General features: G+C 55.4%; 1 long non-coding RNA gene across 1 annotated transcript; it reads right to left on the bottom strand.

The window, feature by feature from the left end:
- Positions 1 to 522: 522 nt before the first annotated feature.
- Positions 523 to 5302, bottom strand: LOC135284814 (uncharacterized). Its single transcript, XR_010349946.1, has 3 exons — positions 5182 to 5302; positions 2726 to 2790; positions 523 to 2640 (listed from the first exon to the last, which is right to left on the bottom strand). It is a non-coding gene; the product is annotated as an uncharacterized LOC135284814 (long non-coding RNA).
- Positions 5303 to 11888: the final 6586 nt, after the last annotated feature.

The raw sequence follows: 11888 nt of genomic DNA, 5'->3' as shown, positions 1-11888 counted from the left end.
TGAAGCAATGGCAGTGAGTTAATTGTCACCAAATCACAGGAAAGCAGGAGATGAGAAGACAGCAGCTACTGGGAAAGGAGCCCTGGTTTTTCTATGTCCCAGAGCTCAAGCAGAAGGGAAATGGTATATGCAGAGCTTCACATTTATGCCAAAAAAAGGATAACTTGAAATATTCGATGCAAGCCCTGTGCAGAAAATTAACTGGGAGTGCTGGGGGCAGTGACTGCAGGCCGTGGGTTCAGACAGCTCAGAGCAGCCCAAGCCCCAGTGATCCCAGCACAGCCCTGGTGGGGGAAGAGCCAAGGCTGCTCCTCCAGTGGAAGCACCAGAACAATCCCCGTGGAGCCTCCTCTGGGGGTTCTGCCTCGGGGGAACACCCCAGCACTGCTGAGCTGGGCTGCCAGGAGCCCTTCCCTCCTCCTGGGAGGTTCCTGCCCCATAAACCAGGCTCCACTGCACCCACTCTATTAAGCAATAACCAGGCTCCAGCATGGCCTCAAAGGATGACTTACAGACCTCATTTATCAGGCAGTTCTTTGCAGTTTCTTGCACGTTTTATTGCAGGCTTTTCCTGCACAAACATGGTTGAGTTTATTGCTGGGAGAGTCACCAGACTGTGACCCAGAGGGGAGCAGCTGGTGATCCAGCACTGGCAGCCATTGACTCCGCCACCAGAACACCAAGGTGAATTTAATTGTCACCTTATTTAATTTACAGATCACCAGGAGCAATTAGGGTGGCTGGTTACCCCGTGTGCATGCAGCCTGTCCACTGGAGACATTTGCAGAGAACCAGCACTAAACCTGGACAACAGCAAATAAAAACTACTGAGAGAGCTGACATGAGATTTGAGTGATCTATAGGTCCTGGGCAGGCCAAAGGTAAGAACCTGAACCTTGAGGACTCAGGTTTAATGTTGACTGTAATTAAAAGGAGAGAGTCAATTTCCCTGCGTCACGATGTGATTGACATCAATAGCATCAGAGCAGCAGAGAGCCTTAGCCTTGATCTCCAAAATCCATCTCAGATGGAGATAAAGGACAGAACACGCCTGCCCATGGGGCCAGAAACCTCTGCTCTCCAAAGGCTGCGACATGCATCTCATTCTGTCCCAGAAATCAGGGGCTGTGAATGCTCCCAAGAGTCTGGCAGAAGGAACAGAGAAAAATCCAACGACACCAAAGCAGGGGAAGCTCCACTTTACAGGCAGGGAGCTGAGGTGCTTGGAGACCTGGCCACATCCAAGGCTCCCTCTTTACCCATTCCACAAAGCATCTCCTTATTACTCTTGTTTATTGACTAAGTGTGAACTACTGTAGCAGTTCAAGGATGGAGATCTGAGTGGATTTTTTTCTGACCTCTGTGCCCTTCTGCCACAAGGCTGGAGCAAAGAGGAGAAAAAACTGACCTGGTCCTGACTGCTGTAATTAACTGGAATCCTGATTGATTTTGATATGTAGCTCTGGCCTCATTCATCAGCACAACATTTACACAGATAAGGAGAGGAGCTGTGCCTCAGCCCAGACCACCCTGAGCACAGAGCTCAGCCTCTTTCCCATTCTAACCCCTCAATATGTTGGATTTCCCAAAGGAAATCATTCACTCCCTTTGGGCATATGGCAAAAATAACCCCTAAGGGCTCAGCCTTGTTAAAATTCATATTTGGGGCTGCAGGAAGCCCTGGCCCCATCAGAACCAGGGATAAAATAAGTGATTCCAGGGCCAGGTCTCTCAGCTCTCCTCTTGCAGGGCTGGGAGTGCAGCTCCTGCCAGGGGACAGCACAGGCCAGCAGGGAGCCACGTGCAAGGTCAGTAAATAGAAATCAAACAGGGAGACTGGAGACAGGCTAAAACAAGGCTTGATATGGAGATTTGATTCACAGAAGGAAGGGGGGCCCCAGCAGAGCCCTGCAGTCCAAAGGAAGAGGCTCCAAGCACTTTGCCCATTGGATTTGAAAACCCTATCAGCTGTCAGTTTGATTTTGCTCTCCTTCAAGCATGTGATGGAGGGAGAAAATGAATGCAAGAAAAGAGATACTGTTGAATTAATTGGCCATATTTGTCACTGGAGCAAGAAAAATAACCCCAGCAACAGCCCTAGCTGAGTGACATACATTTAATTAGTATTTGAGAGGCATTTGCTTCGGCCAGTGAAATAAATATATTAAATCTTCATCTGGACCTGACCTTTCCAGGAAAGCTCTGCCCAATGCTGCTGACACCCACGAGGCCTCTGGTCAGAGGTTTGCACTCAGCTGCTCTGCTGAACCTTCCTCAAATCCTTCCTGCTGTGGATGATTTGGGACAGAGCCCTGGAAGCACTTGGCCCCGAGGCTGTGGTGCAAAGGCAGAAGGAGGCAGAGCCAGGGGGGCCCTGGGGTTGTCACTGCAGGGGCTCCATGGCACAGATTCCATGGAATTAGAGCAGTGCCGTGGTGCTCAAGGAACAGCACTGTACAAATATTTGTTCGGGTCTTCAAAGAGGCCTTTGCAAGATGCAAAGCAAATAACTTCTGCAGCCACTGTCAGTCCTTGCAGCCAGGCAGGATGGCAGGAGCACAAAGCCGTCCCTCAGTGTGGCAGCAGCTCTCTGGCCACAGACAGAAACACTGCTTTTCCAGGCATTGTCCTGGGAAAAGTCTGTGAGAAGATCAGAGAAAAAATGAGAAACAATTCTTGTCTTAACCTGCTGCACCTGTGGAATGTGTTATGGAGATGTGCTTACCAAAGGGTGGTTTCTTCATTAGCCACTGGTGATGGTGTTGGGACTGGAGGATCAGTTGGCTCCAGCTGTATTTGTATAAATTTATATAAATTGTGACTGTCTGTAAAACAATGGGTTTCTCAATAAAGATTATTGATCAGCCCTCTGTAACACATGGAGTCTATGCTAATTATTACCTGGCTGGGGACCCTGCTTGCTTTGACACATCAGCACCTGAGCTCACCCCCTGGCACCAGGCACCACACCCATCTCTGGGCAGGATTTGTGAGCTTTGAGGGCAGCCCTGACACCAGGCACGGCTTCCAGGCCTCCCTGGGCAGGATTTGTGAGCTTTGAGGGCAGGGTGTCCCTTTGCAGCACAAGGTCAGACCATCCCCTCCTCCTTCCCAAAACTCGGATTTACCCTGCTGTAACTCCCTCAGCTTCACCAGGCAGATTTTGGCACTGCTGCCTCTCTTTTCTTTTAGAAGTCCCTTCCTACAGCACGAGGAGACACCTGGCAGAAGGGCTCTGCCTGGAAATCCATCCCTGGGCTGTTTTATCTCTATTAGTCCTCGCGAGCAGATGACAGGGAGCACGCACGCAGCCAGCGTGGGATGAGACACTCTCCCAGCTGCTGGTTCAAAGGCATGTCATCATTCATAACACCCCCAGCTATTCCAGCTCTACCTACTTGCTCTCACTTAAAAGGAAGACGGAGCAGCAAGCCGTTTCTAGTTCCGGATATTTAATTTTCATGGAGATGTGGTTTGTTTTGGTGCCTTTGCTCGCGGGTTTGCAGCTTCCCCAGCTCCACGGGGCATTCCTGTTCCAGAGCAGCACTGCCAAGTTGTGCTGTAGCCCCTCAGCATCCCAGCAGAGTGGCAGGGACAGAGCACAGACAGCAGCAGAGAGGACAGGAGGAGGAGGAGGAGGAGAGGAAGCTCTTTGGGTGCCCCTTGGCCCTGCCTGCACCTCGCACATCCCAGCCAGGGCTTCGCAGCCCTGCTGTGCTCCCCGTGTGCAGCCTGTCATTGGCAAGTCAGCCTCTGCTTCCCTGCGCTGGGAACGAGTTCAAAACCAATATTGGATCAATCTGCTAAAAGGTTTTCTCTCTGTTGTGCCAGTATCCCTGTGGGGCCAGCCCATGCACACTTCCCTGAGATGAGAAACCCCCCAAAATCCAATCCTCAGCCAGCCCAGAGCCTCTGCAGCATCTGAGAGCCCCACAGAGTGCAGGGGAAGCTGCTCTGCTGGCCATCAGTGTCACAGCCTGCAGGTGACATCCAGCTCAGCCTCCCCTGGGCCCTTGGGAACAGCTCCCCATGCCCAGGACACAGCCAGATTTCCTCCACACTCAGTGCCAGCATGGGCAGCACAGCCAGGCCCTGGACAGGGCAGGGAAGAGGTGCAAGTGGTGCCTTCACATCTCCCTGTGCTGCTGTGGGTCTGTGCAGCCTGGGCAGAGCTGCTGTGGGTCTGTGCAGTGCTGGCTCTGTGCAGCCTGTGCAGTGCTGGGTCTCTGCCACCTGTGCAGTGCTGTGCAGCCCATGCAGTGCTGCTGTGGCTCCCTGCAGCCTGTGCAGTGCTGCTGTGGCTCCCTGCAGCCTGTGCAGTGCTGTTGTGGGTCCCTGCAGCCCGTGCAGCCTGTGCAGTGCTGCTGTGGCTCCCTGCAGCCCGTGCAGTGCTGCTGTGCAGTCCCTGCAGCCCGTGCAGTGCTGCTGTGGCTCCCTGCAGCCCGTGCAGTGCTGCTGTGCAGTCCCTGCAGCCTGTGCAGTGCTGCTGTGGCTCCCTGCAGCCCGTGCAGTGCTGCTGTGCAGTCCCTGCAGCCCGTGCAGCCTGTGCAGTGCTGCTGTGGCTCCCTGCAGCCCGAGCAGTGCTGCTGTGGCTCCCTGCAGCCTGTGCAGTGCTGCTGTGGCTCCCTGCAGCCCGAGCAGTGCTGCTGTGGCTCCCTGCAGCCCGTGCAGCCCGTGCAGTGCTGCTGTGGCTCCCTGCAGCCCATGCAGTGCTGCTGTGGCTCCCTGCAGCCCATGCAGTGCTGCTGTGGCTCCCTGCAGCCCATGCAGTGGTGCTGTGGCTCCCTGCAGCCCGTGCAGCCCATGCAGTGCTGCTGTGGGTCCCTGCAGCCCGTGCAGCCCATGCAGTGCTGCTGTGGCTCCCTGCAGCCCGTGCAGCCCGTGCAGTGCTGCTGTGGCTCCCTGCACCCCGTGCAGCCTCCCGGCCCCGCCGCAGCCCCGGCAGCGCTCGCAGGATGCTGGAGCAGCAGCACAGACGGGCACTGCCAGCCCCAGGCGCCTCTCCCGCTGTGCCAAGGGCAGCAGAGGAGAGCCCAGGCGAGTCCCTGGGAGTTACAAACCCTCTGAAACAACGCGGGCTCGTTTCCAGCCCATCGCCAGGACGACGCAGAACTGACTCATCCCCAGAGACTGCGAACGGTCTGATCCAAATTCCACCGAAGCCCCGGCAAGGCTCATTACCTCCATCTGGCATTAGCTCTGGCTCTTCGCTCACGAGAGCTCGGGGAAGGAGCTCCCTCTCCGAGCAGCGCAGCTGGGGAAGCACTGCTGCCACCCCAGAGCCCCGGACCCTTCCTCACCCCGGACCCTTCCCCACCCAGCCCGGGCACCCAGCACCGTCCCGGCCGTTCGGGCTGGGCCCAATAGAGGGCAACAATATCACACGAACTGCTTCATTAGTCTAATTGCGAGCAGCCAGGTGAGAGCCGCTGCCCACCTTCCTGCAGGGTTCCTTTATCCCTCCCCTTTCCCTGGGATGCTGCGGCAGCTCGGGCTCCAGACGGGATGGCACGGTCAGGAACGGCTCCAAACCCTTTGAGTTGTGGGTGTTTTTCAGCCAGTTGTGTCGATTTCCCCCTTCATGTGGGACCCTGCTATTCTGCTGACCCCCGCTATCCTCTCCTGGGTCACAGGAGAACACACCCAGAGCTTGTCCCTCACCCTGCCAGGCTCTGCCTCCCTCTGCCCACCTCCAGCTTGTGGCAGCAATGACAAGATGCTCTCCATGCAGCACCACAGCCTTCTGCCAGGCTGCTTTGCATAAAGACACCTGAAACACCAGCAATCATTTAATTAACACTCCTGCTTGCCAGCGGTGTGCCCACAGCCCCACCATGGCAGGGGCAGGGGCATTTCCCCCTCTCTGACCCCTCCAGGCAGAGGAACCCTCGGGAGCAGAGCGGGGGAGGCAGCAAGCCCTTGACCCCAGGGAATCACCCTGCTGGCTGCAGCCTCCCCACTCTGCATCCACACATCCCAAGTGTTATGAATAGAAAGCTATCTATTTTGTTTTGGTCGCAGAGTTAAAAACAAGTCAGACCAGTTGTTGTAAGATAGTTTCACTGCCAAAGAAAAGTTCTTCCATTACCTGTTAATGGCCGGTGATTAACCATTGTCCCCCTGATGCTGGCCGCTTGCCAGGGAGGGACACGGGGACAGACCCTCCAAGTGAAGAGAATAGCAGTGACATCAGAGCCAGGATGCAGATGAGAAATGCATTGCGCCCCGAATTTTTACAGTTTTTACAGGAAAAACCCCTAAAATTACGAGCCAACAAGTGACTTAAGTGACGTCTAAAGATGGGAGCGTAGTCCCGTACCTGCTTGGATCCTTTTTGCTTCTCACCCTAACCTGAAAAGATGCTGATTAAAGAGACACCCTGGGGTGTTAGACAAAAAAGCAGGAATCTGCTGCTCTCCCGTGAGGACAGAATCCCCAGCTCTGCCTGCAGACCAGCGGACAAAGCTGCATCATCCTCCTCCTCCTCCGTGCCACGCCTGGGAGCAGCGGCGGCGTAGGCACAACCCGTCCATTTCTCCAAACCTGAGCTGATTCTTCTTAATAAAGGCATTAAAAAGGAGAAAGATCTCCTGCCCATTTATTTCACCAAGGAGTCTGCGTGATCCCAGTGCTCACAGGGAACACACTCCAGGCTGGCAGGCCAGGAATGCCCACGGGATGCTTGGCAGCAGCACCAGAAGAGCTCAGCTGGCACAGCTGCACTCTGCCGGGCTCTGGACTGCAGCAGGCCTGGCAGAGCAGAGCTGGGGGGAAAGCAGGACAGAAAGCAGAGCTCGGAGTTGTCTCCCATCAGTGAGCTGCAGGAACCTGCAGTGCTCCTGAGCGGTGAGATGGGTTTGGGTGAGGGCTGTGTGGGGTGGGAAGGAATATTTCATGCTGCATCCAAGTGGAGCTCCCAGCAGAGCTGCCCCTCCTGGCTCACCCGCCCGGTGCAGCCACCACTCCAGCTCCTGCCACAAGAAGGTGGAAGCAGAACTGTGGACAACTTCTGGGAGGTGGGATTTCATCCTCCCTGCCTCCTGGGAGTCCACAGAGGATTCACACTGGCACCAGCAGAGTCAGGGCTTCACCCTTTCCCCCCGCAGGGTTCACTCAGCCCTCTGTGCATTTGGTGACTGTGGGTGGTGTCCACGTCTGGCAGGGTGTCACACAGCACGTGTCTGCTGTCACCAGCAGCCCCAGGAACGTGCTGAAGGCAGCAGAGCTGCAGGAGCTGGGTTGATTTCACTGGGGCTGAAGGAGCTGGGGTTGATTTCACTGGGGCTGCAGGAGCTGGGTTGGTTTCACTGGGGCTGCAGGAGCTGGGGTTGATTTCACTGGGGCTGCAGGAGCTGGGTTGGTTTCACTGGGGCTGCAGGAGCTGGGGTTGATTTCACTGAGATTGAAGGAGCTGGGGTTGATTTCACTGGGGCTGAAGGAGCTGGGTTGGTTTCACTGGGGCTGAAGGAGTTGGGGTTGGTTTCACTGGGGCTGAAGGAGTTGGGGTTGATTTCACTGGGGCTGAAGGAGCTGGGGTTGGTTTCACTGGGGCTGAAGGAGCTGGGGTTGGTTTCACTGGGGCTGAAGGAGCTGGGGTTGATTTCACTGGGGCTGAAGGAGTTGGGGTTGATTTCACTGGGGCTGAAGGAGCTGGGGTTGATTTCACTGCGGCTGGAGGAGCTGGGGTTGATTTCACTGGGGCTGCAGGAGATGGGGTTGATTTCACTGGGACTGAAGGAGATGGGGTTGATTTCACTGGGGTTGCACCACAGCCTCAGCCCCAGTGTCCCCGTGGGCTCCCTGGAGCAGGGAGCTCATGTCAGAGCAGGGACAAAAGCCTGGATTACCCAAATCCAGACTCCTGTCCCATCCCAAGCCACCCCCAGCACACCAGCTCCCTGCCCAAACCTGCTCTCCAGCTTTGGGCATCTTTGTGAGAGGCCACCAGAGGGGCTCCATCCCAGCACCAGCAGAACCATTCACTCCATGAGCCAGCACAAGGGCGAGACTCAAGAGCTCAGGAGAGAAAAAGCAGCACCCGAGACACAGTGTTGAGCTGAGGGATTAAATTACCTCCCCGTTTGGGAAACTGGGAGCTGAGGCTCTGCTTGACCCTGAAAGCAGCAGCTGGCACAAGCTGGGAGCTGCAGTTTGACCAAAGCAATTCCTCCCAGCAGCAGCTGCTGAGCCCTGTTCAAAGCCACGGATCCAAGGCTTGGCCCAGAGCCTGGCGGGACAGGAGTCTCTCACTGGAGAGGGGTTTGTTCTCAGCTACATTCACATGATGAGATCAAAGCAGCTGCTCTGAGGTTGGGCTGGATTTACTGAGGGCAGAGCTCTGGGGCATTTGCTTGCAGAGTTTTGCCCCATTCTGGTTTCACCACGGGGTCCTGGTCTGTTGGAAGGATGAGCTGGGTTGGTTTGCTGGAGCCCACTGCAGCCTGCGTGCACTCACCTCCCAGCCCTGAAGCTGCCTGCACACGGCAGCCTCTGGCAGAATGGGCAGAAGGAGCTCCCAGGGGCTGGTTCTGCTGGCTACAGACCAAGGCCATTGGTGTCTGCTCAGGAGATGGACAGACTGAAACCAGGAGCTGCTGCAAACCCCCCCTGTGGCACACAGCTGGGCACTGGGCGCTGCTATGAGCACACTCAGGTTCTCTTTTCAGGCTGGGACATCACCAGCTTTGCTTTTCCAGAAGGGATGGGGCTGGCACGTCCCTGTCCCACAGCAGGGCAGCCAGCTTTGCAGCCTTTCTCCCCAGCCTCACATCCCACACATTCCTCCACACAGCACACACACCAAAGGCTCCCACAAGGAACCCTGGCACGTGCTGCTGGACCAGCCAACCACCAACCTCCCTCTGCTGCGAGCTGGGAGTTGATTCTCCTCTGAAATCCGTGATGCAGCTCCCAGGGCACCTCCTCCAGAGCCGATCCTGCAGTGCTGGGAGCTGTGATTCACTCCCTGCTCCATCAGCACCCGTGGGTGACACCCTCCCCCAGCAGCTGTGGCTACACCAGGCCCACCAGAGCAACCTCCTCGGCACCAAAATTATTAGGGCTGAAATTTGGGGGAGGCAGTTTTAAAGAACAGATGGTCGTGCTTTAGTATCGCAACACACTGCCAGTTAATTAATGCTAGCTGTAATTAAACTTTACACAAATTAGCTGTCAGCTATGCTAAAGGGAATAATTTCTCTCAAATGCCACCTTGAATCGCTGAGTTGTGAGACTTTTCTACAACGTAATTAAGAGCAGGAGGTGGCGTGGAAGGGGCGGGTGGCCGGGGAGGAGGAGCAGGAGATGAAGGCTCCCGGCTGGGAAGAAGCTGGGGATCCCCACCCTGCACGAACTGCTCCTCTCCTTTGCTTTGGGGCACCTCGGGGACCCCACTTGGCTTTCATCCTTCCAGCAGAGACAGAAGTGCCTCCCAGTGAGTCAAAGTTCTATCTTGAAGCTGAATTTGTGACTCTTGGAAGGGGAAATGTTGGAGCTCCAGGAGACGTGGTAGGACCTTGGCAGGATCAGGGAGAAGTTGGGTCGGGAGTTGTTGCACTGAAACTCTTCTTCTCTTTGGGAAAGCAGAAAACAAGATATGTTCAGAGGGAGAGGGCTGGCTTTGACAAATCTGCTTAGATGGAAAAAAGTCTGTCAAAACAGCCATGTTGACATTTTCCAACAAGTCACATTTTATTCTGAGTGATGATTTGGAAATTTTAGCTCATTCCTTGCTTGATGTGTTTGCCAGTGCTTGTTGAGCTGTGAGATGACTAACACAAGAGCACCATGACCAAGCAGGCTTGGGCTGGTGGAAACTGGGAATATCAAGGTTAATTTACCCCAAATTAGCCCAGATTTTGGCAGGAATAAATTGGGGAAACAGACAACAACTCTCTTAGCATCAGCTAGATCGACAGTGACCAGCAGAGGTTTTCAAACAGGGCCTTGTTTGCACCCAGACACACAGGACACACTGTGGGTGCCCGAGCACATCCAGAGGGAGCTCCAGGGTCCTGAGGGGCAGGAGATGGGACTGGAGAAAAGGCAATCCACAAATAAAGGAGAGCTGGAGAGGAACAATCTCTGAACACTGGGCTTAAACAGCACTTGTGGGTGAGCAGGTGGGTTCAAGGTGAGGCTGCTCAGCACAATTAAAGCCAATTAGTGCACTCAGAATCCATTAAGTCAAACCACAGCCTTAAGAAGGGACCTAAACCCAGTCAGGCTTAACCCCACTTATTCCTCAGGATTATTTCCAGTGCTGTGAAGCACCTGAAGCCTGTGCAGGTGCTGTGGGTGCAGCATCCAGGGGCTGTGCAGGGCCCCAGGGATGTGTCAGGCAGCCCGAGGTGCTGCTGAAGCCCAGGCTCCTGCAGAATTGCTGTGCCCAGATGTTTCCCACTCCGTGGTACAGAGCAAGGCAGAAATCTCCGTGGTTCTTGCCAGAGCGACGCGTGGAAAATTCCTTCCCTGTCTCAGGTGTGCTCACCAAATGGAGCCCTTCAGGGGGATTTGGCAGGCCAGTGTGTCCTGGGGAGGAGTCCCTGGCCACGCTTGCTGCCCAGCCAGCTTCCAGCTGGGGCAGCTGGCAGCACAGCTGGCCAGATGTGCGCCCCAGCAGCCGCCCCTGCAGGGCTGCTGCACACAGCTGCAGGGGGCTCAGGGTGAGTTACAGCCACGGCCTTGCTGCAGAGCTCCAGGTGTGGGACCATCCTGAGGGCAGAGCACAGGGCCTTTTCTCCAGGCACAGAGGGAGGGATTTACGAGCCGAGGTCAGGGAGGGCCACGGTGACTCTGCCTCCTGCTCCTCCCAAACGCAAACGCTGCTCTCCCTCTCCTCCAGCAGCTGAATTAAAGCCTCTGCTTTGTAGCAATATCAAACCTCATTTGATAGGCTCTGAGCAGCAGTAAATCCCCGGTCCCCTGCCCTCCACCAGCCTCCCTGCCCTGCAGTGTGTCCTCCTCCAAGGTTGCCTTCAGCTCCCAGCAATTAGGGCTTCTCCAGCACTTGGCTTGACAGCTCTGGGCTCTGCTTCCAGCCTGACACACACAGAGGAATTCAATTCCTCTGCACCAGTGCTCTCCAGCCTCTCCTGGGGAACCCCCCATGCCCAGGAGTGCCCCTTGACCCTGTGGTGTGATGAGCAGTGCTGGCCCAGCATCCAGGCAGATTCCCTCAGCCACATTCCCCTGCACACTGTGCAGGCTCAGGAACGCAGCTCAGCTTTTCTTTTTTCTCCTTTTTTTTTTTTTTTTTTGGTTTACATTTATTATTTAAAGCTCAATCAAGGGTCACATCAACTTGTCTTTCTCGTGCAGCTCTGTGCTGGGAGCTCATGATGAGGGAGTTATACACCCATGACCCCTAAATCCTGCTCTGAGTCACTGCTGCTGCCAGCTCTGCTCTCCCATCCCAGAGGCAAACAATCCAGCTCCTTTACGCCCAGCTAAGCTCATCCAAAGCCACAAAGTAATCGTTATTGTACACCTGGGGAAAGCTTTTTCTTCCCCAAAGCCAGCCAGGGTATGGTGGTAGCTGGAGTGCCCAGCACAGGCACTGAGCTGTGTGCTGCTGAGGGCTCTGTTTCACTGAAGCAGGCATGGAAAGGCTGAAGCTGGGTGTTGATGTGAGTCTGCACCCAAATATTTGTCCTTTCTGGATTTCCAAGCTCCTGGAAGGAGGAGCCAGGCTCCCACCAAGCTGCTGTGTGGGGGCCAGGTGTGTGTGCACGAGGGGTGTCCTGTGCTCACACCTGTGCAGGGCTGGCATGAGGTGACCTTCCAGGACCTTTCCAGCCCAGAGATTCTGTGATTATCTGTCAGGGTTGGCTGTTGTCTCTGACCCAGCACGGGAAAAGGTGGTTCTGGGCAGGCCGCGCTTTGAAGAT

This window comes from Passer domesticus, chromosome 21, assembly GCF_036417665.1.
Source record: "Passer domesticus isolate bPasDom1 chromosome 21, bPasDom1.hap1, whole genome shotgun sequence".
In the NCBI taxonomy this organism is placed as follows: Eukaryota; Metazoa; Chordata; class Aves; order Passeriformes; family Passeridae; genus Passer; species Passer domesticus.
This window is presented reverse-complemented; position numbering and strand designations above follow the sequence as displayed.